Source organism: Felis catus, chromosome A1 (assembly GCF_018350175.1).
Source record: "Felis catus isolate Fca126 chromosome A1, F.catus_Fca126_mat1.0, whole genome shotgun sequence".
Lineage (NCBI taxonomy): Eukaryota > Metazoa > Chordata > Mammalia > Carnivora > Felidae > Felis > Felis catus.
Genome location: NC_058368.1, coordinates 18,540,951 through 18,568,182, shown reverse-complemented (window position 1 = coordinate 18,568,182; position 27,232 = coordinate 18,540,951). Strand labels below are relative to the sequence as shown.

Here is a 27,232-nt window from a genome sequence, read left to right as displayed (position 1 = left end):
TTCATGCCACAGGGGTTTATGGTGAGCACATTGCAGAACTGCAAGTTCCCACACACCACAGTTTCCGGGCTTAAATAGGTGCACAGAACGTATTTTGAAATGAAGAAAACGGTGACGAGTGATGAGAACGTTAGCAAATCAGTCACTGCAAAATGTCCATCCTTAAGAGATTGAGTAATACTTTCAGGGCGCTTGTGTGGCTCAGTCGGTTGAGCGTCCAACTTCGGCTCAGGTCATGATCTCACAGTTCGTGCGTTGGAGCCCCACGTCCGGCTCTGTGCTGACAGCTCAGAGCCTGGAGCCCGTTTCGGATTCTCTGTCCCCCCCACCCCCGCCTCTGCCCCTCCCCTGCTTGCGCTCTCTCTCCCAAAAAGAAACATTAAAAAAAAAAGAAGAAGAAGAAGAGATGGAGTAACATTTTCAAAGTTAGGAAGCAATTGTGCAATGTGTAGCCACCACACTTGACGATCCCATCAGCATGCAGATTTCCGTGCTACCGCTGCCTTTCTTTCTATCTGAGTACCTTTACAGGTGCCCTAGGGGACCTATGCTTTTCTCCCCTTGTCATTGTCTCCCAACCCAGCAGCCAGATGTGAGTTCTACTCTCAGATCTAGCTGTGTGACCATCTGACAGAATTGTCAGGCTCAACAAAGCGATGTGTGTGAAAGCATTTATTTGCACTCCAGAAATGTGAGGGGCTGCAGTTAGACCCAGCAGTTTTCCAGAAGTTCAAATAGCTATGGCATCAAAAATTAATGAATACGTGATTGACCAGGAAAAATATTTGAGGTCGCGTTTTACTTTCCTAAAGTGATCATATCAGCTTTCTCCATCTTCTCCGCACGGTAACAAGATTGGCCATGTGGGAAGGTGGTACAGGCATAATTTCCTCTTTTTTTTTGTTTAACAGCTTTTAAGAGGTAAGAAAACATTTATTGGAACATATGCATCTGGTGTCAATTTTCCCCACACATTTTATTATAAAAACTTTCATATGGAAACATTGAAAGAATTTACCGAGAATACCCATAAACCTACCACCTAGACCCCACCATTCACGTTTTACCGTACTTGCTTTGTTGAGAATCTCCCTATCTCGTCATCTTAGCATCCATTCATTAACTTGTCATATTTTTAAAATCCATTTCAAGGTAACTTACAGACATCGGTAAACTTTCCCCTAACTGGCACACATATGAGTAACTAGAGCTTATAGTATTTTTTTCCTCTCAATGTCATCTAATTTAACGTCCTAAAAATCACGGCACAGCATGATATTTTTTGGTCTGCTTCTTTGCTCCTGAAGCAAGGAGACCCTCATTTCAAGCCCACTCTCATGCAGAAGCGGACACGTGAAACATACGTGCAGGGCTTCTCTGGGTGAAGCGGGACGGGGGCCAGGAGCACGGGTCCCCGAGCCCCTCATGGGATGCCTCAGGTGCCCTGGATTACTGCACTTGGGTGGGTTCTCTAGCGGCATGAGCCTCGGTTGGATCATCTGTGGAACGGGGCTTTGCAAATAGCTGTTCCCTCAGGTTCTTTCCAGGCTGCTCTGCACTCTCATTCAGTGATACTAAAGCATTGACTGAAAGCCGTGCGGACCTCCCCCTTCACCAATCTTCAGCAGAAAGCTTTCTCTTGTTTTAATTAGCTCGATGCAAGAAGCTTCCTTTAAGACTGTGGGTCTGAAGGCCTGAATTAGCTTCCCACACTTGGAATGGAGAAAACCGAAAACACAAGAACCTCGTCTAGGTGGACGGCCGATTGCAGTAGCCTGAACACTTGGGTGGGCGTGTCGACTGGGTGTGCATGACCACGGTGTCCATCTCCGAGGGCCTCTGCCAGGTCACAGCGGAGAGCACCCTCAGTCCTGCTGTGAGTGAAGCCCGCCTGGGAGACTTAATCTTCTCCTTGTGCCTTAAGACACAGTACTCTTGTGTGTGTGTGGCAGAGGGCAGACCCTTCACTAGCTGGGCAGCAGCCTGGGCATGCGGGTGAGTCTTGGGAATGTGGGTGGGAGTTGAGACTGGAACCAGAGACTGGGCATCGCATGAGCTGGACAACTAGGAGAGTCCAGGCCTGTGCCCCGAGAAGCCTGGGACGCCCAGAGGTCATTCATGCTAGGTAGAAAACACTGTGCTGTAAGCTGTGAGGATAGGACTGTGGCTGAGTCCACTTTATGCCTGGGGCCTAGAAAAGTGAATGGCAAGCAGGCAGATGGGCCAATAAATGTTTATGAAAGAAGGGAGAGAGGAGGGGAGGGAGGAAAGAAAGAAGGTGGGGTGGGCTGGTGTCCCTGAATTGTAGCAAGGGCAGGGCCACCATCCACAATACTGCTCACTGATTGTCGTCGACAACTTAAATCGAGCTCTCCGCTAACGACCACTGTTTGAAATGTGTTTTGACCATGGGGTGCCTGGGTGGCTCAGTCGGTTAAGTGTCTGACTTCGGCTCAGGTCATGATCTTGTGGTTCATGGGTTCGAGCCCCGCATCAGGCTCTGTGCTGACAGCTCAGAGACTGGAGCCTACTTCATGGATTCTGTCTCCCTCTCTCTCTGCTCCTCTCCTGCTCATATTCTCTCTTTCTCTCTCTCTCTCTCTCTCTCTCTCTCTCTCTCTCTCTCTCTCTCTCTCAAAAATAAAACATTAAAAAAAGTAAATGTTTTGACCATGATTCACAGTAAAAAAACAACAAAACAAAAAAACCCCCAAAAAACTCTTTAAGTGGTGACCCAGTATGCACACACGCATATACACACACAGAAGCATGTGCGTGCACACACACACACACACACACACACACAAGTCTTAAAAATGGGATGGGTACCGATAATTTTCATTCCATTCTACCAATCCCTTTCCATTCCCCAAACACTGGCTTGTAACCCACAGACTGAAAAACTCTAGAGCCAATCCCTTTGATCTCTTCTGGGACGTTATTCTTGCAAAGATCACTTTCCTTTCCAGGATCTATAATCTCTCTCTCCTCCATGAGAGAGATTAATCATCTCTTCCTACAAACATATCAGGTTTATTCTGTTTTGTAAAAATGCAAAGACAATTCTTCACTTGACTTTGCTTCCTTTCTAGTGACAGCTCTTCAGGACACCTTCTTTTTTTAGGATGGGCTTTTTAAGTAAGGGATCTATACCTGCTGCTTCTTTTCCATCCAGGCTTTCCTTCCCTAACCCCCAGCAATGGGTTCTCTTCCACCATCTTCTCTCAAAGGATCCTAATGCCCTTTGGCTGTGCAGGTCCAATGCTGTTTTCTTCTCCCTCCTCCTTCTTTTTCTCCTTTTCCTCTTTTTAATGCCTACTCTTCTTGATTGGGATACTTTTGAACCCTGTTCTCTTAACAAGGGTCTCCTCTCTTGATATATTGTTCATGCATTCATTTATTTACTTGATTAGTTATTCAGCATTGGCTCAAGGGACATATCAGCGAGTAAAATATGGACCTGGGTGCTAAAGGGAAAACAAAGATTAATTAGATGCATCATCCCTGCCCTCCAGCCCAATGACATATAGGATAGGACTTGGATTAACACAGTTAAATGCCTATTGCTGGAGGTTGGAGAGCCATTGGATGGTGGAATGTGGATAAGAAATCAACCTTTGGAGCTGGATAGATCTGGATTCAAATTTTGGCCTTGCCAGTTTTTGGCTATCCGATTTAGAGCAAATTATCTTACCTCTCGAGATGTCCACTTCCTCTTTTGTCAATGGTGACTGATATTCATGGTGCCTCCCCACAGAAGTGTTGTGAGGCTATGTTATCTCATTGAATTCTCACGTGTTCCTCTGAGGTAGGTACTGTCATGAATCCCATTGTACAGAGGAGGAAACTGAGGCTCTGAGGGGCCATACTGTCCCTAAGTGGAGGCCTGAGATATGACCCAGGCATGCTGACTCAAGAATTTGTGATCATGGGGTGCCTGAGTGGCTCAGTCGGTTAAGTGTCCGACTTTGGCTCAGGTCACGATCTTGCAGTTCATGGTTCAAGCTCCGTGTCGGACTCTGTGCTGACAGCTTGGAGTCTGGAGCCTGCTTCAGATTCTGTGTCTCCCTCTCTCTCTATCCCTTACTCTCTCTTTCTCTCTCTCTCTCTCAAAAATAAATAAACATTAAAAAAAATTTTTTAAAAAGAATTTGTGATTGCAAACACAAAGGCACTTTGTCTCTGTGTGTCCCAGAGGCCAGGGTCTAGTCTTTAGTGATGCACGACTAGAAAATAGTTTTATCGGTATTTGCAAAGGTGCTGATTGATAAGCCAGAAGAGTGCTTCATTCATTTACTCTTCAAGAGAGGAGACTGTGCAGCTGCACAGGATCCATTCTCCTGTGCAAATCATGTGGACATCAAAAGATAGTAATGGGGGGCACCTGGATGGCTCGGTTGAGTGTCCAACTCTTGATTTCAGCTCAGGTCGTTGGATTGAGCCCCACATCAGGCTCTGCACTGAGCACGGAGCCTACTTAGGATTCTCTCCCTCAGCCCCTCCCCCTCTCGCTCTCTCTCTCTCTCCCTAAAAATAAAAAAATAATTAAAAAAAAAATAATAATGGTAACTACCATCAACTAGGCATGTGCTATTTGCCAGGCAATATACAACTGGGCTCATTGTACCTCACGGCACCCTGAAGTCAATGTCATTAGCCCAGTTTCACAGAGGGGAAGACCAAGACATGGTCAAAACTCAATATAATTTAGCAGCTACTGCTATAGCAGCTGCGACAGCAGCTAAAACACCTGCCCTCACGAGATCTAGACCAGAGTGGACAGGACTAGAACAAAGAATAATAAACAAATAAGAGAGCAGAGATTTAAAGGAAGATGGAGACAGAGTCATCCAGGTATGTGGGGGAAGGGGGAGCCAGGAAAGGAGAATGGCATGAGCAAAGGCCCTGCGGCTGGAAAGTACTTGCCGTGTTGAGAGCGCAGAGTGAAGGTGGTGGACTGTCCAGCTGGAGGAGCACAAGGGCACAGTGGGAGGACCCGAGGGCAGGGCCGGGACTAGACTAGCGTAATTGTTCATAATAGCTGTAGCAGCAGTAGATGAGATGTAAGAATTTTCCTGGTAGTTCCTGTTGGTAAAAACCAGAGACTGGAAGTGAACCCAGGTCTCATTTCGGAGATAATATTTTTCATTATTAAATCTCACAAATTCGGGGGTCAGAACAGCTTTAGGCAAAGGGGACTGAGTGTCCCCACAGAGTATTTCATGTCATCTGAATTGCTCCTATTCCAGGGAGCTATGCCCAGGAAAGAGCAACCTTTGTCATCAGGGACATCACAATCAATTCTTTGTATGGCTATGGGTAAAGATGGACGACATGGTCCTGACTGATTGCTTTTTTGGTCAACCCCCCCAAGGTTCCACTCTCTGCATTCAGTCAGGTCACGCTCTGATTGAGTGGGTTAGAGCTTTATTTATAATGGTTGAGTCTAGATCTTTCCTTTTGTGAAACATCTAGTACTGGTTCCCTTGCGTAGAGTCAGCTCTCCTTGTATCTGGATCTTTTTTACCATCTCCGGGAATGAGCTACTTCTTCAGAGGACTCAGGTTATATGCTACATGTGCGGCCTTCGAGGAGTTGTATTGCCAAAAGAATAATTTTCCGCCCCAGGCCCCTGTTTCTGGGGCAGAGAGGTATTTGAAGAACACTTCCATGTGATGAGAGACCCTGTGGTAGAGAAGGGCAAGGGCTTCATAACTGATTTTGAGGAATTTGGGCTTTCGTGGTGAGCAGGCAAATGGAAAGAAGTGTAAGATAACATTGAAGCTGGAGCTTAGGTAACTGGGAAAAGGGCAAAATGGCAGAAACTGAGAAGTGAGGAAGAGAAAGAAAAGGTCCCAAGATATTTTGGGGAGGTGGGTTGGGCAGGCTGGGCATAAGAGTACATATGGAGAAGATGCATTCTATTTCAGAAAGGGTGGATTTGTCGTGTGGCTGTGATAAGTCAACGCATTTCACTTGAAGTATTGTTCTGCCTTTTTATTGCCATTAGAGTAAGCAACTTTAATTTACACAGTTAAAAATATTTGGCTTAGTAAATCCATATATGTATATTCATATCCCTATGAATTTAGACCAAGGAATTAGGGCTTTATACATTCATGAACAAATATATAAACATTTACCAAAACTCCTTTAAAAGATCAAACAGGATTTACAAATACGAGAGGAGAAAATTAAGAAGCGCTGAAAATGAAAAACTTCAGGTAACTACAGTAATTAAATTAAAAACGCATTGAAAATGCAAAAACATGACGAATGCATTTGAAAATTATTTACAGAATATCAAAACAAAACATTCAATTTAGCAATATGCCTACATATTAGTATAGGTATGTTTGTACATGGGACTTTTAATGCACTGAAAACAGTTTACTCTGCAAGAAGCCAGTAATTCAATAGGGCTCGTGGCTATAGAAGGCAACATTGCTAGGTTTAACAGAAGTCATGAACTAGTTGGATATAAAATCAAGTCAAGAAGTGAAATCAGAATGGAAAGCCGTTGTCTAGTCGTCTCAGTTTGTGCTTCAACCACCATAAGACGCCACGACCTACACGACTAACAACAGACACAGAGCAAACCTGACCACCATTTCTAGAGCAGTATTTGAATCATAAGGTTCTGAAAACTCCTGGGTGTTTGGACGTGTGAGGAGTGACATGTGTGGGCAGAGGGTCGTGCCGGGGCAATTGTGAGGATAGGGAGATAAAAAAGAGGATTGAGGGATGGGGAGAGGGACAATACAGGAGCCAAGAATTTTCCAGGTTCATCAGGAGGGGCCTTCAGCGGTGTTGAAAAGGGGAGAGACTAGCAGAGGATAAGGTGTGAGAACTCACGGTCTGGTGTGGCCATCGGGTGGCTGTGGGGACAGCAGTTCAGAGGTCAGGAGGTCAGTGAGGACAAAGGAAGTCAGGGGGTAGGTGAGCCGAAGGTGAGGAGGAGGGCTCCTAAGAAAAGTTGATGGTGGTGGAGAAAGGGAGGGAGAGGGAGAGAGAGAAGCAGGGAGAGAGGGAAAGAGGAAGAAAAGAGGGGAGAGAAGAGGGGGAGAGAGAGGGAGAGGGAGAAAAAAAAGAGGGGGAGAAAAAGAGGGGGAGAGGGAGAGATGGGGAGAGAGAAGGAGGAGAGAGGGGGAGGGAGAAAGAGAGAGACAGAGAGAGAGAGGAATCCCCCCTGTGGGATCTTGTCATAGAGTTTTTCTTAAGAGTTTTGGGAAGGCTAATGTTAATGTCTGGTGACACAAAATAATGTGTGTGCCGGAGACCAACCAGTTTTTGGTATCTGAGCACCTTGAGTCCAGGGATGTGAGGCAAGAGTGGAGGAGAAAGGGGCAAAGGCAACATGTCCCAAAGTATGTTCTGCAAACACCTGTCGCAGGATGTTACTAGATCTTTCCCCCATCTCTCACAAAATGATTTTATTCCTCCCTGTCCCAAAGGAGGGGACTGTCAGCATCCCCTTCCTGCTCAACCAGCAGGCCTGCCGCTAGTTGCTTCATGTTTCCACCCCGTTTCTCATTCACTGAGGTGCTTATTTTGTTTTTACGCTGGGCTAGGCCTTCTTTATTTTCCCAACTTATACTTCATTTCTCATTGCTGTGTATGCATGTGCTATAGGGGATGGGTCAGCGATTGAACCAACTGTGCCATTTAGACCGGGAATCCTAGGCAGGATTTGTTACCGCAGGACGTGCCTTAGAGTGTCACGTCCTAGGAGATCTCCAACCAGAATAGCCCTTGCACCCTTTCCCATTTTATGGGACCACAGACCTGTTTCTTCACGGTCTCCTATTCTGTGAGTCGCACTTCGGAGAGCTCCTAGATGAGATGGTAGAAATGGCCAGTGACGGGCAGATCCTGTAGAAAAGTTGTAGAAAGTGTCTGAACTCTTGGAGGCCAAGCAGCTGCTCCCGGGAGCTTCTTGTGGCTGGGCGTGCAAGGAATAATGGCGCTTCTGGAAACCGGCGTGCCAGGAGGCTGTGCAGCAGGTCTGTGTGCCTCCTTATCCGGGAACATAACAGGAAAGCACTTTATTTTCTTTAGGGCCTTGGAGCCCAGATTGCCCCAGGAAGGACACCAGCCTAAGAGGACCTGTGTGTGAAGCCAATTCTAATGGCATGAAGTGCCTGTCATCTGTCCACCTGCCAAGAGGACTCTGGGCTCTGCTTGCTATAACAAAGGAGCTCAAACTCCCTTAAGCTCTGAGTGAGGATGCCATGTTCTCCAAATGTTTCTAGTTCTCCAGATGTTTTACTGTGCGGCCACAGTATATGGCGCTCTTCCATGGCCATGATCTAGAGAACGTTGCTGTCTTCCTTGGATAGTGGTGGAGGCAGAGATACTTGTGTGGCTCTTCACCAACCTATCTGTGTCACAAATACTTGTTGGGTTTCTGCTGTGTGTTTGATCACTCAATAACCAGGCAGGAGATCAGTTGATACAAAGATGAAATGAAAAAAGCAGTCCCAGGTCTCACAGAGTTTGGAGTCTAGCAGAGGAGACAGACACACAGTGCAAATGCAGTGTGGCGGGACCCCCAATACAGGAAGTTCAGGGAGTTGTGAGGCCCGTGGAGGGGCACCCAACTCAGAGGGCCATCCAGGATGGACTCGGGCTAGAGTGCTGTTCAGCCTGAGGGCCAACAGATGGATTAACTAGGTAAGGGGGAGCACTTATGAATTCCAGACACGGAAAGTAGGAGTTTGGAAGGTCTTCCAACTAATCTGTTGGAGGATGTGAAAACATTCCACAGGGCTGGAGTGTGGAGTTCTGGGTGAGGACTTCTGGGGTAGGGATGGGGGAGTGAGAGACAAAGCGTGAAGCAGGCACCCAGATCCTGTTGGGTCAGAGGTCTTCAAGTCTGCCTGCATGGCTACGTCACTGAAGCCCGGGCCTCTCTCCCAGCCTCTGAGACTTCTCCGGTTCTTTCTACACTGATCACCTGTCCTTTGTTCTTCTCTCTGGCTCTCCTTCACTTCCCCACCTTTCAAATCTCTCCTTCAGAGAACCGACGCATCGCGTCGGGAGGGGAGTTTTAGGCCACGCCGGGAGTGACCAGTACCTAGAAATATGACCTGCCCACTGGAGTGGTTGGTGTGGGAGGAGAGCTAGCTTACGTGGGGACACTGTCCTGGGAAATGACGGTCCTGGGAGTCCATCAGAGCCCTTTGAGGCCGGGGGCCCGTCAGGAGTGGCCGTAAGCAGGGCGGAGGTCAAAAAGAGGACAGGTGAAAACCCGACAGCAGGGAGGCTTGGAGCGGGGCAACAGGACGAAATGCAGCCAGGTAGCTATCAGCCATGAGCAGGAGGGCGGCCCGCAGGACCACGGCTCACGGAGGGACCTTCTCGCCAGACCTGGGGTCTAGGAGCGGCCATCACACATGTGACTCGCAATAAGTGAAGAGCATAGCAGCAAGTGTGATTTGATGTTGAGTCACCCGAACTCTGGAACTTAGGCCGCTCTCCGCATATCCTGGCTCCACAAAGCCAGGGAGCCAGACCCAGGCCGAGGCTGCAGGTGGAGGTCAGGGGGCCCCCCTCTCTGGGGAGAGGAGGAATCTTGGCCAGGGAGGCAGGCAGGGTGATACTGTCTCTGCTCTCAACTCTGGCGTCTTGGTGGATGCCGCCCACCTTGACCTCTTGCCCGTCTTCTCTGTGCCTGGCTGACCCTCCCCCTTCCATCAGTTCTCAGCCTAAATGTCACTTTCTCATGGAAGCCCTTCCCAGCCCCTTCACCAGGCCAGGAACCTTGTTTGGGGGCTCCCCCTCAGCCCCCAGTTGTCTGTAGAGGGATTTGAGCGATTACTTATTCCCCGCCCCTGCCCCAGGCAGGGAGCTCAGAGCAGGCAGGGCTCTTTGCTCACCCTGGTACCGTGGCACCCCGGGAGCATCAGCAGGAGCTGGAAGAATGAGTCAATGAATATTCGCATAGGCCCGCAGGACTTCTCTTAGATTCCCATGACTGCCGTTTCCACAGGCATAAAAACAGTTGTTTAACTGCCCACTTTTCTCATTCCGTGTGTGCATGTTTTATCTAGACTCTGATCGCCATCAAAATAAGAAGATTGAGAATATGAGGCAAACGACAATGGTCCCTCCTCTGGGGGTTCGCTTTCTGCGGTTTTGGGTACCTGCAGCCAAGCCCGGTCGGGAAGCAGGTGATCGATCCTCCTCCTGACAAATTGGCGGATGATCCATAGCGCCTAACGCCACGTCTCAGCGCCTTCCGTCGTCCACCTGCCTCCGTCTCATTGTCTCATCACGTAGGCATTTAATCATCTCACATCACCGCAAGAAGGGTGAGTAGAGTACAATAAGATGTTCTGAAAGAGAGACCACATTCACATAACTTTTATTGAAGTCTATTGTTGTAATTGTTCCATTTTATTATCGGCTGTTACTGTTAATCTCTCCCCCTGCGCCTAATTTACAAATTGAACCTTTTTCACGGGTATGTACGCACGGGAAAGGACATAGGACAGGTAGGGTTCGGCAGGACCTGCAGTTTCAGGCATCCCCTCAGGGGCTTGGCACCCATCCCTCAGATAAGAGGGGACGCCTGCGTGTGGATACTTCCCCCACCGACCTGAGCTCCCCATTGCCCCTGGGCAAGGTCGTATTGCAGACGTTAAATGTGCTTTTTGCAAATCTTCAGCTGACGGAGCCAGGAAGAAAGGGGGCGTCGGCTCCGCTTGGTGCAAAGCCCCCCTTCGTCACACGCGTGCCGCGTGTCGCCTGCAATCCTGACAGCCACGCGGTGCTCAGGTGGAGGTGACGCGAACGACCCAGGTGACCCGTGCGACTACATTTGTGAAAAGTAAGCTCCTCCACGAGGCAGCAAAGCGCGTCAAAATGAACGCCGCATTCAGGCCAGCGCACGGAGCAGTCGATATTGCTGTGAAGGCTCTTTGTTTCTCTCTGGCATGCGGGTGCGCAGGCTTTGATGTTAGAATTTTGGCTCATTAATAACTAATTTACATTTCCCAGACAGCAAATTGTGATCTGACACAAATTTATAAAAGAACTCCAAATGGTGAAACTCTCTTATACAATGAGTCCTTTGTGGGGTTTTTTTCCCCCTTCCTAAACTTAAGGAGTTTGTGATTAAAATTTTAATGCAATCATTGAAATCTCATGGGCTACTTAAAAATAAAACACCATGTTATTTCCTTCCTCTCGGAGATCATGACAACTGGCTGCTCCTCTGTGGGTGTTTTCCAATTGCTTTTTCATCTGCTCTGAGCCGCAGATAAAGTACGATGTCCTCGGTGAACCAGGGGAAGGCATGGCCAAGCGGTTGGTCGTAGCAGAAGGCAGTGGTGCTGTGCTCTTCGGCTTCCTGATGCTTCCTTGCAGGTCGCGGGGTTGGCATATTTGTATTGCATTGTCTGGCTGTCTCTAGGAGCTCCCAGGGCTGATTCTCTCCAGGTGCCTCGAAGCCTGAATAGGTCATTTTGGAAACAAAGATGGCCTGATCAGGGCCATTGAGATAAGGGATGTTACATGTTTGTTTTCTCCGGCCTACATCTTGGAGGACCCGCTGCCTCATGGAAAACATGGCAGTTTTTTTGGTATTTTACCCCATGGTTTTTTGTTTTTGTTTTTGTTTTGAGAGAATACGGAGGTCAAGGGAAGTTGCAAACACGCTATTGAGAGACAAATCTAGGTGCATCTTGCTTCCCTTCCTCACCCCCGCCCCTCCCCCCTACATCTTTGCCACAAGCTTTGTCATCCTGTGAGTTTATGACTCACCGCTTAGTTGGGGAGGCGAGGCAGGGCTTCTCTCCTCGTGTTGGAAGGAGAAAATGCCATGTGCATCCAGTCACCTGGAAACACCTTCCCTAGACCACAAAGGGAGGTCTGTGCCTCTGGGAGGTGAGAAGGTAGACCTGAGAAGTGGACCGGAGAGCTGGCCCTGGGCAGGGCAGCAGGGTGGGGCCGGGGGAACAAGACAGTGGGTAGCTTAACCGATTGCATCACTTCTGGCAGGAGGCTCTGTCTACCGAGTTACTCTCTGCTTGGAGAAAGGGTTTAGGGAACAGCCACGGGCTTGTTGTGTGGAATGGAAACATACCCAGAATGAAAAGATTTTGAAACTGGCACCACTTGAGGTCAGATTTAAAATGGTCACACAGCATGAGCCAAATTGACTCCATGCAGAGAAGCACCGAGCCACCCCAGTTCCCTATATTATTTTAATAACAGAAAGAATGTATTAGGAATTCCAGGCGAGACCTCCACCTGGGCACAGTCCCAGATTCTAACCCATCTCTTCGTGCCTTTTCAAATGAGCCTTTTACAAAGAGGCTGCTTTTCTCTCCAACCTCTTCCGGACCAATGAAGGAATCTGAGATCCCCCTCCCAGCTTGCGTTGTAGGAAGCAAGAAACCGGAGAACCCTGCTCGGAGCAGGAGGCTCTGTGCACAGTTGCTAAGAAAACGGCACCGCAGACTGGGGTGGTCTTTCGTTTTTAAATTAATTCAGCAAGAAGGCCGTCACACTGAGGTGGTTCTAATGCCACGGACACCTTTGTAAGCAAACCCAAACCTAAGCCTGCAAGTGCCTCAAGGTTACAACATCAACGCATCAAGGACAACCACTCACAAACAGCCAGCTAGGCTCTAAGCTATAGCCGGCCAATAATTTCCTTACTTTGCTTCCACCTTTTCTCTAGAAAAGTCTCAGCCGAGTGCCTGCCCGTGGAACGCTCCTAAACACTCCCAGTTTGGCACGGTCTGATAGGAATAGAATTTTGCTCAAATAAACTTACAGTTTTTAAATATGCCTCAGTTTATCTTTAAATTTTTTTTAATGTTTATTTTATCTTTGAGAGAGAGAGAGACACGGAGTGCAAGTGGGGGAGAGGCAGAGAGAGAGGGAAACACAGAATCCGAAGCAGGCCCCAGGCGCTGAGCTGTCAGCACAGAACCTGACTCGGGGCTCGAACTCATGAACCACGAGATCATGTCCTGGGCCAAAGTCAGACGCTTAACTGGCTGAGCCACCCAGGCGCCCCAACCTCAGTTTATCTTTTAATGGGTTCAAAGCAACAGGGCCTCTCCTGGGAGATGGCATGAGGCACAGAACCCTTTGCCCTGGCTTGAATGTCAGGGAACCAAGAGGGGACTGAACTGGGGGGTGGTTTCTGTCTGAGTCAGAGCGACAACTTAAAGGGGATGTCACTACATTCACCAGTCCATTCGCTCCACTGAAACGGCAGGAATCCCCCAGTGCCTGCAGACTGCTCAGAGAGCCTTGACGGAGTGAGGAAAGCCTTCTTGTCCTGACAATAATTAGGGTCTCTCTCAGCACCTAGAACGTTGCTGACATTTAAAACAGAATGCTGCTGTCATGCTTGTTAATTTTACCCTCTCGGGTCCCAAACGGCTCATATGACACTTGACTATTTTTCCACATCACAGAGACCAGACTGGATTTTCTCGGAAGGCAATCAATTCTATTCCCAGCCCGAGAGGGACCAAAAAAGCAAAAAAATCTTATTGCTATAAACACGATAGGTGCCGCACTCAACTTCTGCGATCTGCGGGTAGTCTTTGGAGTCAGTTTAGGGTTGAGTGTTAGTTCCATCGCTTGCCTTGCCGCTGGTGAGCTTGGCTTTGTTACTTAATCTTCCTCATTTGTACGAAGCAGATGATAAGAGTTGTTAAGCAGATTAAATGCAAAGTTCTTAGCACATAGCCTGGCACATAGTAAGTGCTGCAAGGGGGCTGCTGGTATAATTAGGAGGCTTACCATGGAGTTAGGCATAAGAAGCCTCTGGAAGGGGCATCCGCTAAAATGATGAAGCAGGAACACCCTGAGCTACTCCCCTTATTGCCACTTCTGGGGGATGTCACCATTGTTATTCATTGTTATTCAGGCGGTCAGCTTTCTGGGAGGTGTTTATGGCAGAGCCCACAGCCCTAGCCCGCATAGGACGAACCCTTTCTCTTTAGCAAGCCCAAGTATGGAGGATAAACTCCTAGAAAGGAAGGACCTCATGTGGTTTTTTACACCCCATTTTATGGCCAAGCAACACTTGGCATATTGTGGGCACTGCGTGAGTGTTTGTGGAAGGAAGTAATGATGGGAGGGGCAGAATGCAGAGGGCCGTGTGGCTATTCCTTGGTCAGACTCAGCTCCCCTTCTGCTGAGCACATCGGAGGGAAGCAGAGCTCATTATCAGTAGATACCGACTTGGTTCTTAGGGACTTGACTTTGGACAATTGCACAAAGTAAGATCTTTCTGTTATTATTCAAAGAAGCAGGTGTCTTAGAGCAGAGACTTCTCAGGGTGTAGAGAAGTAAGAAACGGTCCAGGTGAGAACTATATCTTGGTTATACTGTGTAAGGGTTTTCAATAGTTTCTTAGGGAGAGAAAATTTAGGATTGAGTTCCGTTGTCTAAGAATATCTAATAAAATACCAAACCATTGTCATTATAGAGCATAAGCCAGACACCCCTTCTGCGTCTTCTTGTCAAGTGCATAAAGTTTTCAGTTACAGACTTCTTTGCAATATCAAGATTCTGATGCCCAGATGGGTCAAAACTAGGTGTCTAAAAAATCTTAATTCTGTTTTGGCGTGATACATGGTACAGAGGCCTTGTCAGCACTCAGTGATAAATACCGTGTGTTATGTTTTGGCTTTGTTAATCTATATTCACATCCCTACTTTCGTTTTAGCCTCACGTCATTCATGAGAGGTTAGCAGGACAGGTAGGGCAACTAGTAATGTCCCGATTGTATGGCTGAGGACGGCAGGTTCTAGTTTACCATGTCTGCGAAGGGGTGGATACAGGGCCCAGCTGGAACCAGCACACAGATTTCCCCAGCACAGAGCTCTTTGTCTGTATCCCATATCCTGGTTTAATCCCTCCAGACTGCCGGCCTTGCACCTGCAGGCATGTCTGGGCCACACCTCTGTCTTTTAGACCAGTGGGTGGGTGATGGCTGTTGTAAGGAAGGACCCTGGAGGGGACTGTGATAATACCTGGTATAGATTAAGGTGGGGAGGAAGGAGAGAGCTTTATTATTTTTTTAAATGAGTTTTGTCCTCAGTTGACTATTTCTTCTTTTTTGTCTTTTATTTAAAAAAATTTGTATATGCATAATTTATTGTCAAGTTGGCTGACATGCAGTGTGTACAGCGTGCTCTTGGTTTTGGGGGTAGATTCCCGTGGTTCGTCGCTTCCATACAACAGCCGGTGCTCGTCCCAACAAGTGCCCTCCTCAATGCCCATCACCCGTTTTCCCCACCCCTCCCCACACCTCCCATCAACTCTCAGTTTGTTGTCTGTATCTACGAGGAGAACTTTTAAACCATCCATGCATACTTGGCTTTCGCTTACCAGCTATGTCAGTGTCTAGAAGATCTTGAACCACGGGGCAGGTGCTGGACCATGGACCATGGCCTCTACGAACAGCAAAAGCAGCTGTGCCTTGTCCAGTGTCTTTGCACATCCAGATCCAAAGAACGTGGGAACATGATGATGACCACGGTGCCAGGTGACAGCTACAGCCACCACATTCTTTGGCTTTCATCAGATGACTAGCCTGTCCAGACAGAGCAGTGCCTTGCAGTCTAGGCCATTTGGTCAGTCCTTGGAAGGGCCTGGCCGCCTGAGAGTCAGCACAAAGCGGTTGGCGACAACTTCTCTAGCAGCTCTGGCTGGCGTGGTGAGTCTGCTGAGCGTTCATTCAGGATGTAAGTCTTGTGGCCTCTGAGATGCTTATGGTTGGTTGAAACCCAGATTGGATGGACCCGGGAGGAGAATTCTTACATGAGCACTTTGTGAATATACAACGTAGGTGGATTGAGGTGAGAGGGGACAGCCAAAATTTTAGCTCAAGATGCTGATTGCTATCTCACGATGAGAGGAAGATGTTTTTAATCACATGGAAACTCCCTCACTTTGCATGGGAGAGGCATTAGGATCTTCCGTTGCCATCAATCTTGCGTTGCCTTGAGGTGAGGGCTGTTAGAAGAGCCAGCCTGACACTGTGCCCAGCACCTGGGAGAGCCATGTGCTGTGACCAGAGAGCAGAGGCCTGCCGGCAGCCTGTTTCCTTGTTCTCATCAAGCCCGTCTGTGACGTCAAGGGGGTTCTCACCATGACTCCCTACTTACCCTTCTGCTTCCTTCTTTCCCTGATGCGAAACTCAGAAGATCAAGTCATGTCACTCTTTGGTATCTTTGAAACGCATCTACTTAGATATCAAATAAATGTAGCAGTTTATTTTCTAAAGTGGATTTGACCCATTAGACATTTTTAAGTTTATTTTTATTTATTTTTGAGAGAGTGAGAGCACAAGTGGGGGAGGGGCAGAGAGAGAGAGAGAGAGAGAGAGAGAGAGAGAAAGAAAGAATCCCCAGTAGTCTCCATACTGTCAGCACAGAGCCCGATGCAGAGCTGAAACTCACGAACTGTGAGATCATGAACTGAGCTGAAACCAAGAGTCTGACACTTAACTGACGGAGCTACCCAGGCACCCCTGTTTTTGTTTTTAATCAATGAGGGTAGTCTCTGAATCCTGGAGGCCTCAAGTGAGAGTTCTGGGATCCTCCTTGGCCACTTTCTGTCTAGAGCTGTGGCTTAGTAATGTGCACTCAGAGACTGTGGTAACAGATTCTTCTCTGTGGGCTCCAGAGTGGCCTTGGGAAGGCCACTGTCCATCCCCTTGTCTTGGTGCCATACTTCTCACCTTGTTTCCGAAACCAAATTTCTCAGGAAATCTGGAAGTCACGTCTAGTGATTTCTGGAAAGATGTGCGTCTTCGTGCAACCATTCTGATAGATTTTATTGAGCGTCTTATGTACAGAGAAGAACAGGTTGGAGCAATAGAAAAAAGGCCTAACTGGGAGTCACGAGATTCCTGCTTTGGAAGACAACATGGCGTGCAGGAGCCAGGATGGCCTTTGGAGTCAGACAGACCGTGGGGCAAATCTTAGCTCTCCAACTACATGACTGAGCATACTGGTTTTCTGGTCTGTCAAACGAGGCTGAAACCACTGCCTCCTAAAGTAGTTGGGGGGGGGGGAGGGGAGGTTACATGAGGTGATATATTTGCTGTTGCCTCCCAGATTAGTATCTCTAGTACTGCCAGTGCAGACCTGTCTCCTGAGTTTCAGACCTCAGTGCCCGTCCACACTTTGTACCAGCATGTCCCAGGCTGAACTCGGTCTTCCTCTCCCTTCTCCCCCAGACCGAACTATCCCCTTCCTCCTACATTTCATTTCAGTGAAGGGTTTCACCTGGCCTCCCGGAGCCTTCGCAAGTCTTCCTTCTCCCTCAGTCTGGAAAGTTCCATCAGTCACCAAACCCTGCCGACTCTGATCCCCCTGCCTCCTCGTATTCTGTCTCATCCTCTCCACCCAAGACCACTCTTAATCCAGCTCCTCAGCATTTCTTGCCTGGGTTACTGCACTACATTCCACTGTAAAATCTATACTACCGTCAGAGTGAATTTCCTGGTGTCACACATCTTAAAAGTCCATCATTCCTTTCATGAACTTCAAGGGTAAATTCAATTTCCTTGAGCTGGGAAGACGTGCTCACCACGAGCCATGTCCCTCCATTCTCTCTAACTCCAGCCCTCGCCTCTGCCGTGTTCTCGCTCTAGGCTGACACCAGACAGAAGCCCTCCTTGTTCCATGGGAGCATCAAGCTCTCTGCGACTCTCCTCTAGGGTTCTCTCTGCCCGAAACACTTTTGCACTTGTGTGTACCTGGCTGACTCCCAAACACTGTTCAAGATTCGGCTCCGGTGTTACCTCCTCTTGGAGGAGTTTTTTCAAGCAGGCTGAGTTAAATCCTTTCTTTCTGAGCCATTACCATTTCATCTACTCACGCATTTATGGTCATGGACTTTTCTGGTCACCTGCCCTAGCAGGAAGGTTGGCAACGTTGGCCCCTGCACAATGTTAAGCATTGGTGGACATTAAGAATGCATTTCTGGAACAAATGATTGAAAAGTATTGAAAGTGACTAGTACAGAGCCTGGTTTATGGGAGGAGCTTGGTAAAAGGATCTTCTCTCTGATTTTGCTGCTAAATAGCTAGTTGACTTGGGGGGAACCCTATCACCTCTTTGGGCCTCAAGGTTTTCATGAGAAAATAAAATTCATAGGTAATTTAACACAGGCACATCCATATATATATAAAATGTCAAAAAATCAACATGGTGTAAACCTAGTAGTAAGAAATGAATGGCAGATAATTTATAATACAAGTTCATGTACAATGACACTAAAAGACATAATGAAGTGGTCAGATTCTTGCACTTGGCTTGTAACAGGTAAATCTGGCTTTCAGTTAAGACCAAGTTGTGCTTATACTTTTTCTTGAAATTTCTCATTCGGGAATAAAAGCTAAATAAAAATATTCAAGTAGAGTTAACTGTGAGGGGGCTGGCTGAAAACGCAGACTGATAGAGATGTTTTTGTCAAGGTGACTAACACAATGCCCAATACCACAAGTGGCAATGCTGTTGGTGACATGATTTTCTTTAAATTTTTTTTTTAAGTTTTATTTACTAATTTTGAGAGAGACAGAGACAGCATGAGTGGAGAAGGGGCAGAGAGAGAGAGAGAAGGAGAGAGAGAATCCCAAGCAGGCTCCGCTCTACCTACATGGAGCCCGATGTGGGGCTTGAACTCACGAAGCTGCAAGATCATGACCTGAGCTGAAATCAAGAGTCAGATGCTTAATCGACTGAGCCACCCTGGTGCCCCTGGAGACATAATTTTCTAAATGAATGTCCCAAAAGGGCAGATGATGCTTGATAACGTTCCACATAAAATGCAAAGCAACACTTTTTTTTTTTTTTTTTTTTTTACTTTCGATGTACTTACATTCTTGGGAAATTCAGTATGTACCAAAATTGAGCCAAAAAAAGTGTTTATATTAAAATGGAGTTAGGAACTAGGCTCAGTTAATTATACATGGGTTTTTTACTTACATGAATGTCCATTGCAGACTGTAGCAGTCCTCCATGGTGTGGGACCTACTACACTGTAAGGGACGTCCAGCATTTCTGGTCCCTACCCATTAAAGAGTAGTACTGCTCACTGTATCGATGAGACACTAAAAAATACCTACATGTGCAAGTTTCTAAGATGCCTTCTAAGTGTCTTGTAGGGAACTATGTAAGCTGCATTATCCAACAGTGAAACACTCTGCCTACATATCTCTTCTCGGTGGAAAAAATGCACTTCATTTGTCTAAAGCTGATTATTGTAAAGTGAATTTACTTCCTATAATTAAAGATTTGTAGTGTTCCAGAGAAAGTCCCTTCCTTGAAGTGAAGGATGAAGGTGCTAAACGAATATACAGATAGAAGCAATTTACGGTCATTGGGATTTGGTTTCATCTTCTTGATGACCACTTGCCTTTCATGTGTCATTTTTTTTTGATCCTCATCCTTTATCCATTCTCACCTGAGTAATATTCTCTTTGCTCAGGAGGTTTCCTGTTTCCATACTTTCAAGATTGAGAAATTTGTTCCCATTCTCCTGCATTCTTTTTTTTTTTTTAATTTTTAATGCTTTGTGTATTTTTGAGAGAGAGAGACAGAATGTGAGTGGGGGAGGGGCAGAGAGCTTGGGAGGCACAGAATCCGAAGCAGGCTCCAGGTTCTGAGCTGTCAGCACACAGCCCAACATGGGGCTTAAACCCACACACCATGGGATCATGACATGAGCCGAAGTCAGCCACCACCCAGGTGCCCCATCCTGCATCCTTGATATTTATAATTCAAATTGCTTCGTGATCATTGGTTGCTTGATCACCCCCCCCCCCCTTCTGTAGCATGCAGTCCTTTTAGATTTAATTGTTATCCCCCTCAGCTGAGCTAGGATTAGTTTTTCATGTGTGTTTCCACTATTAGTAAAGACCTTGTTACCAAATTTATTGTATACCTTAAAAGCAGGGTCACATGTCATTCACCTTGATATCCCCAGACCTACCTCGGTAATCAGCTGCTAGCCAAGTGCTGAGGTAACATTTGCTGAAGGAATGAATGAATGGAACATGTGATGTGCTTCAGCCTCAAATCTTGCAAGTTTCACGAATCAGAGATGTGAGGTTGTGTACAACAGATGAATCTTCCAAGAGAGGTTTTGGCAATTTGAAATTCCATAATATTGAATCTATTTAAAAGGTGCAGAAATGTTTCCTTGTACATTGGGTCTCCCTTTCTGTTGGCGGTACCCACCATTCCACCAGACTTCCCAGCAGGAAATTCCGGAATCTTTGACTCTTCACATGTCACATCGACCGGTCACCAAGCTTTGCTTTGCAAAGTCTCTCAGATCTGTCCCTATTCTGCTTCTACCCGAGGAACTGTGTCATCATCTCATGCTTGAAGTCTAGCTAAAAGCTCGATCGGAGTTCTGATCTCCAATTTCTCTCCTCCCAAGATGACTTTCACCATGTAGTTGATGTGCACACAGGGAGCCACCATGGCTCTCTCTTGCTTAGAGTCAAGTCCAACCTCTTAGACCCAACTTTTCCCAGCTGCGCCTACAGTCAGATTGCACCCCTTCATTTTACCACTCCCCCTACCTCCCGGCCAGCTGTCCTGCAGTAAGCCTCATTTCTTTACCAGTCACCATACACCTTCTTGCTTTTATGACTCTCCTCCTCCTCTTCCTCCTCCTCCTCCTCCACTGCTGCTGGGAAAACTTCTTTGCTTCATATCCATACAGGCTGCTTCTATCCTCTTGCGATGTGTTCTCAAGACTCCAGTGTATCTTGAATTCTCTCTGCAGCCTGTATTACGTAACTGGCTCTTTATAATTTGCTACAACTCTTTGCTTGCTTTGTCTACTCATCTCCTTATAAGACCGTGAGCCTTTTCTTAGGGACTGGTGTTCATTTGATTTGTAAATAACACCAAGCTTACCACAATACTGGGGTTATAAAAAGTGCTTCACAAATATGTTATCTCTAACATATGAACACGGTTGTAGTTTTGGTGTTTAGAGTAGGGCTCAGCAAATTTTTTCTGTAAAGTGCCAGATAGTAAATGTTTTAGGCCTGTGGGCCTTATGGTCTCTATCACAACTAGTCAACTGTGCTACTGTAGTATGAAAGTAGCCATAGGCACTGTGTACATGAGTGAGTGCAACTCTGTCCCAATAAAACTTTATTTACAAAAATTGGTTTGGCCAGCAGAATGTTTCCTGACTCCTGGCTTACATAGTATGGTATTAATGAGGCCCGTATTGGGGCGCCTGGGTGGCTCAGTTGGTTAAGTGCCCGACTCTTGGTTTGGGCTCAAGTCATGATCTCCTGGTTCATGGGTTCAAGCCTCGTGTTGAGTTCTGCGCCGACCGTGCAGAGCCTGCTTGGGATTCTCCCTCCCCCTCTATCCCTGCCCGTCCCTGACTCATGCTCTCTCTCACCCTTCCTTTCTCTCTCAAAATAAATAAACTTAAAAAAAATTTTTTGGAAGTGAGGCCCAGGGGTGCCTGGATGACTCAGTCAGTTAGGTGTCTGACTTTAGTTCAGGTCATGATCTTGCAGTGCGTGAATTTGAGCCCCGCGTCGGGCTCTGTGCTGATGGCTTACAGCCTCCTTCGGGTTCTCTGTCTCCCTGTCTCTACCCCTCCCCTGCTTGTGTTCTGTCTCTCTCTGTCTCTCTCAAAAATAAGTAAACATTTAAAACATTTTTTTTAAATGAGGCCCATATCAAGACCCCTTTTGGGTCTCTTGGTGAGCTTAGTTGCAATACTAAAATTTCTAACTCTGGCCAATAGCCCTGAGGAGAGTGTCTTGTCACCACTGGACAACTGATCGAAGCAAAGGGACTCTTGGCTTGTGTATCACTCAGCTCCAGAACCGCCACTGGGACAGCCCTCTGGAAAAGCAGGTTCTTTCTAGGTCACGTGCATCCTCTTGTGTTCCTACTGGTAGGAAAGAAAGCTGCCTTTTTTTTTTTTTTTTTTGAGGATATGCTGTGTGCTAGGTATTTTATATGTTTGTTGGCCATCCTTCCAGTGAGTGAAATTATCCTCTGAGGTAACAGTGCTATTTCCACTTGTCAGAAGAAGAGACTGAGGCACAGGAAGGTCAAGAATTCCCCCAAGGTCACAGATAGGACCTGCCGGGTCCCACATTGGTCTTTCTGATACTAAGTTTGTGCTCTTTTCACTCCACCATCACGAAGTTGCTATCCTAATACTTCTGGTCCTGGTGCATGAAAGACCAAACAGAATGTAATGTTCCTGGCAAGGCAGACTGATGTAGCAAGTTGTATTTATGGTCTTATGGTCTTCGTGGAATTTCTGCTGTCAGCTTTATTAATTATTACCCCGCTCCTATTACAGTCATTAGAGCCTTCCAGTGAATAGCACCCTGACATTGTCAAGTGCATCTGGATCTCAGCAATCTTGCTTTGGAAAGAATCACTCCCAGACATACCAATATTTTTACACAGCAGTAAATTGTTACACAATTGTGGCCTCACTTAAGCTAAAAGGAGATTTAACCGGGAGCTAGAATATTAATTTTTCTCATTTTCCCTCTTGCTCTATTTGTCTTGTGGTAACCCAATGTCAACCTGACTGGATTTTGTAAACCTTGTCACCTCTTCTCTGCAACTGATAGCCAACCTCAGGGAAAGCCAGTGGTTCAGGGATGATGTTAAAGAAGACGAGGTAAGTAATTAAAAATCCCTTTAGATCCAGATTGTATTACTAACTCTGGAGGGGGTGGAAATAAAGAGGAACAAAACATACTTACTTTAGGATCTTTAAGCTTTGGTTTCCTAAAGCCAAATCATTGTATTTGCTATTTGTTTTATCTTCTTGCCCCACCATGGTATAAGTTCAGATTCTTTCTTCCTTTTGTTCTTGTGGTTTTGCCTTTTCCCTCTCTTCCTTCTTCTTTCCCTTCCTCTTCCCCTCTCTCCATTTATGTGTCTGTCTATCTGTATGTGTGTTCATCCATCCGTCTACTCCTTCATCTCTCTGTGTACCCACCCCCCCAAGGTTTACTAGTATTCTATGGGCTGGGGTCTCCTATGGAGCCACCAAGCCTGTCTTCCCTGTGGCGTATTCCTCTCACCAGATGCGGACAGATACCTGCCTCCCCAAACAGCCATGGGTCTCGTCGTCTATAAAAGAACACAAGTACGCAGATGGTTTATCTTCTGTAGCTGTGTCTATCGTCTTCTTATCCCAGCGTTCCTGTTACAAAGATCATTTATTGTTCGATTGACGATTCCAGGAGGTTCAGGATAGTGGGAAATGAGTCCCATCGCACTTGGTGCCTTTTGTAGTGATTTCCCAAAACACTGGATTCAACAGCAACAACAGCAACAGCATTCAAGAAGCACACCGCAACTGCCAGCCATAGAAGTTTGCAAATCTGAAAGATCACTATCCTCTCCTAGTGCTGAATACATGCTAATATGTCATACTCTGAACACATGAAAACCAGGGACCTGCTGGGGGATGCTTCAGTTTTGGACTAAAAGGCTTCAAAGGCTTACAGACCTTTAAATGAGGCTTTGAAGTAGAGGGTGGGGTGGTGATGACAGCCAGCTCACCCTTCTGTGTGGCTATTCTATTATTTCAGGCTTTTGATTTCCAGCTGCAAAGCAAACAAGGACCCGGGGGCTCTGACTTACCCCAGGTTATCTTTGTAGGCAGAAAGGGCTGAATTTCCAACTAAGCCAAAGACAGAGCTAATCAGTCCAGTTTATTATATATTCAGGCATCTACAAACTCCTCCTTGTTTTGATTTCATTATAATCACAGTGCCCTTTGCCATTGCTTTTCGGCGTTGTGAAAATTAAAGCCTAATGAAGTGTAATGCTTTGATTATATACTGTGGCGGAAACCATTGATTGGCTAACTTCATCATTCTCAACCCTCTTACTCCCTCCTGCCTCCCACAATAGAGAGTGCACCGCATACTCACTTCCCCAGCTACATACGCAGCTAGGGTGGCAATGCGACCCAGTTCTAGCCAATGAGATGTTAGTCCTGCTGGCTTTTGAAAAACTTTATTGCTTTCCCTGATAAAGGGGGCATTTGTGCTGGTGTCACCTTTTTTTCTTTTTCCCTGTCTTATATGCAGATAAGAAGCCTGGAGCTTCTGCAGCCATTTTGTGACCAGTGACAATCATGATGGTGCAAAGTGAACATAAGAAAGATACTAGAGATGGTGGGAGGAAAAGACAGAATGAGCTTAGGTCCTTGAAGGTTTTATTGAGCAGCTGGACCATCATTAAACACAACCAGTCTTTGGACCCCTTTGCTATTTTAGAAAAAGAAATCCCTATTTGTTTCAACCACTGTGAATTGGGTTTTCTGTTATTTGTAGCTGAAGGCATTCCTAACTGATACAGATATAAGTGCCAAACAGTGGGAATACCAGGAAGGTTGCATGTCCCTCCCTCTAGCTCTTTCTTTCTCCTCTCCTCTCTTCTCCTCTCCTCTCCTCTCCTCTCCTCTCCTCTCCTCTCCTCTCCTCTCCTCTCCTTTCTTTCTTTCTTTCTACAAGTTTTACTGCAGGAGGCACATTTTAATCACCATTTCAAATAAAGGGGTACAGTTTTTTTTTTTTTTTATAAACAGCAGTATTTCACTCTCCAGGTAGGGACTACCAAAAACATTAAGTGACTGCCCCAATTAGAAACAGATAAATGAGTACCTGAAAAAATATAAAAACCGGAACATGAATTTTCACATGAATTCTTGTTCTTAATTCAAACAATTGCTTAAAAAAGGTAGCCTTAAACAAAAAAAAAAGCAATACACGAATATGCCTTCATTTAAGCGCATGCTCTCAAGCGAGTTTTCTTTTTTTTAACGTTTATTTATTGTTGAGACAGAGAGAGACAGAGCATGAACGGGGGAGGGTCAGAGAGAGGGAGACACAGAATCCGAAACAGGCTCCAGGCTCTGAGCAGTCAGCCCAGAGCCCGACGCGGGGCTCGAACTCACGGACCGCGAGATCGTGACCTGAGCTGAAGTTGGACGCTTAACCGACTGAGCCACCCAGGCGCCCCTCAAGCGAGTTTTAAAAGAAAAGTGTGATTAGGGTTTCCAGAGCTTTCGGAGCCCATCTTCACAGTAGGCAGCAGCCAGGTTCTGTGGAGGGTGATGTGTGATTCCAATTGCATCCTTCCTGTGAGCGGTCAGAGTTCTCTCCGGTCTGCCAGCGACTGTTCTCACACAGGAGACCACAGGGCCCTCCCCTATGCAAGTAGATCCATTCATCACGGGGAGAGAGGGTTCAGCAAACAAAAGCCCCACCCGGTCTCCAGTCAGAGAGGAAGCTTCTGACCGTCTGCCCCTGCACGCTCGTGACGACCATGGTGCTTGATCTGTTGATGTCACAAAGTACTCGGGGTTTTCAGGTTTCAGTGTCAGATCACGCTGTCGACAGTGATATCCGTCCCCGAAGTGTTGCCCAGGGATTGAAAAGTATATGAACGTTCTGTGGCACTTTACAGTGCCATCAAAGGATGCACTAATAATACAATACAATGTCCGTCTTGTATAAAAGTTGCTTCATCAACAAAAGGGAAATGACATGAAGTGCCTTCAGGGTTTTCCAGATTTTAAACACATGAATTCTAATTGTCTGGCCGAAAGAAGATTTGACTGCTGCCCTTAGAAAAGCTTAGACAGGGGGAACCTTTACTGGGTGCCCTTTCAAATCTCCTTAAACACTGTCCACTCTGAATCTTCCCCAAGGATTATGTCGAACTTCCGCTTTTGGCCACGTGACCCACTTTTAGCCTTCATTAGTCTTCTATTAGTCAATGAGCATATCTATGAAATACTGAATCTGGCTTCATAGATCTGACCTTTGTGATCCTTGTGGGTTGGCTAATGCGTTATTCAGTAACTAACGAAGCCCCCCAAAATACGCACAAGCAAGTGTAGCATTCTCATGGAACGCTTTCTCACTCATTTCATCAGGATAGCGTGTTTAATGTAGGGTGCTGTCCTCCCTCAGGGTTTCCAAGGATACCGTAGACTATTGGAAAACCACGAAGTTATTAAAACCCTAAGTTATAAGAAGTTTTAATGGAAAATATTTTACAACACACATACCATTCCCTGTGTGTTAGGAACACATACAGACAAGACATTCTGGGTAATTTAAGTCCACAAACCTGCACACTTTACCCACAGCCAATATCTTGCTTTTCTCTGAATCAGACATAGGAATTCTCAGGTACAGTTCTTTTTGTGTTCAGCCTGCATGGTTTCCTGAGAATCCAGAGGAAATGCCAAGTTGTAGAGGAGGCAAGAAATTCTCTTCTCCCTGTTTTCTCGGGCTGGGCAGCTCTTACTGCTTGTCTCTCTCCCTCTAAAGCAAGCAAGTCACTAAATCCATTTTTTTATGTTACCAGAAGAACTTTATTACTTTTGTTTGGTGTTCCCAGAAGAGTAATTACATGTGATCAACAAGGCAAGCTTAGGATTTGGTTTGGTTCCTAATACCCCCTTCTCTTTTTATATGCTTTTATTGAAGAACCACTGACCTAATTCAGAGTTAAAAGAATTCCTCTCAGTGAGAATGAAATATTATAAGGATGAAATACAAGTCTGGAGAGCCGTATGCTGCTTAGATGTCATCCTAAAATGAGAATGTCAGTGTGCTTTGAATTCAGGAACAGTTTAAATAGCATGATCATCTAGTTTCCAGAATGTGCTTTCTCCATGTTTCCAGAGTCTCGTCTGGGAACCTCAGTTTTAGAACTTTTCATTGCATCAGGGACGCTTATATGTGTGCCTGCCTCCCCTTCTAGTCTGTGAATTTCTAGAAGACACTGGCGGGGTTTAGTTTGTCTCTGCATTCCTCCACATTTCCTGTCGTAAGATTTTATACTCACAGGACAATGATAAAGTCTGTAGAGCCGAATTCTATCTGTGCGGTTCTAGCTTTGCCGTTTCTGGATCTTTGGGACGGGTGACCTCTGAGTCACACACTCAGATGATTCTTAACTAGGCTTCCAGACTGCCTTAAAAGATCAATTTGTTAGTATTACCAAGCCCTGATTACTTGGTGTCATATAATTATACTGCAACTCACCTAAACATAAGCAGCATATTTAAATGACTCTAACAGAATTTGGGTGAGTAGATGATGTACACAAATGTCCCTGCTCCTCCTTCCTTGGTGGATAAAATCAAATGCATCATCAGCAAAGGTTGAATCCTTCCAATATTGACAGGCCTCACTTGAGGCACACAC

At 46.3% G+C, this 27,232-nt stretch overlaps 1 long non-coding RNA gene across 1 annotated transcript in view; it reads left to right on the top strand.

The window, feature by feature from the left end:
• LOC109497596 overlaps positions 1-27,232 on the top strand; it is a 379,881-nt gene that overhangs the window by 153,373 nt on the left and 199,276 nt on the right. The window contains exon 5 of the long non-coding RNA XR_006594206.1: positions 10,053-10,313. This is a non-coding gene — a long non-coding RNA (uncharacterized LOC109497596). The remainder of the gene's footprint in view (positions 1-10,052; positions 10,314-27,232) is intronic.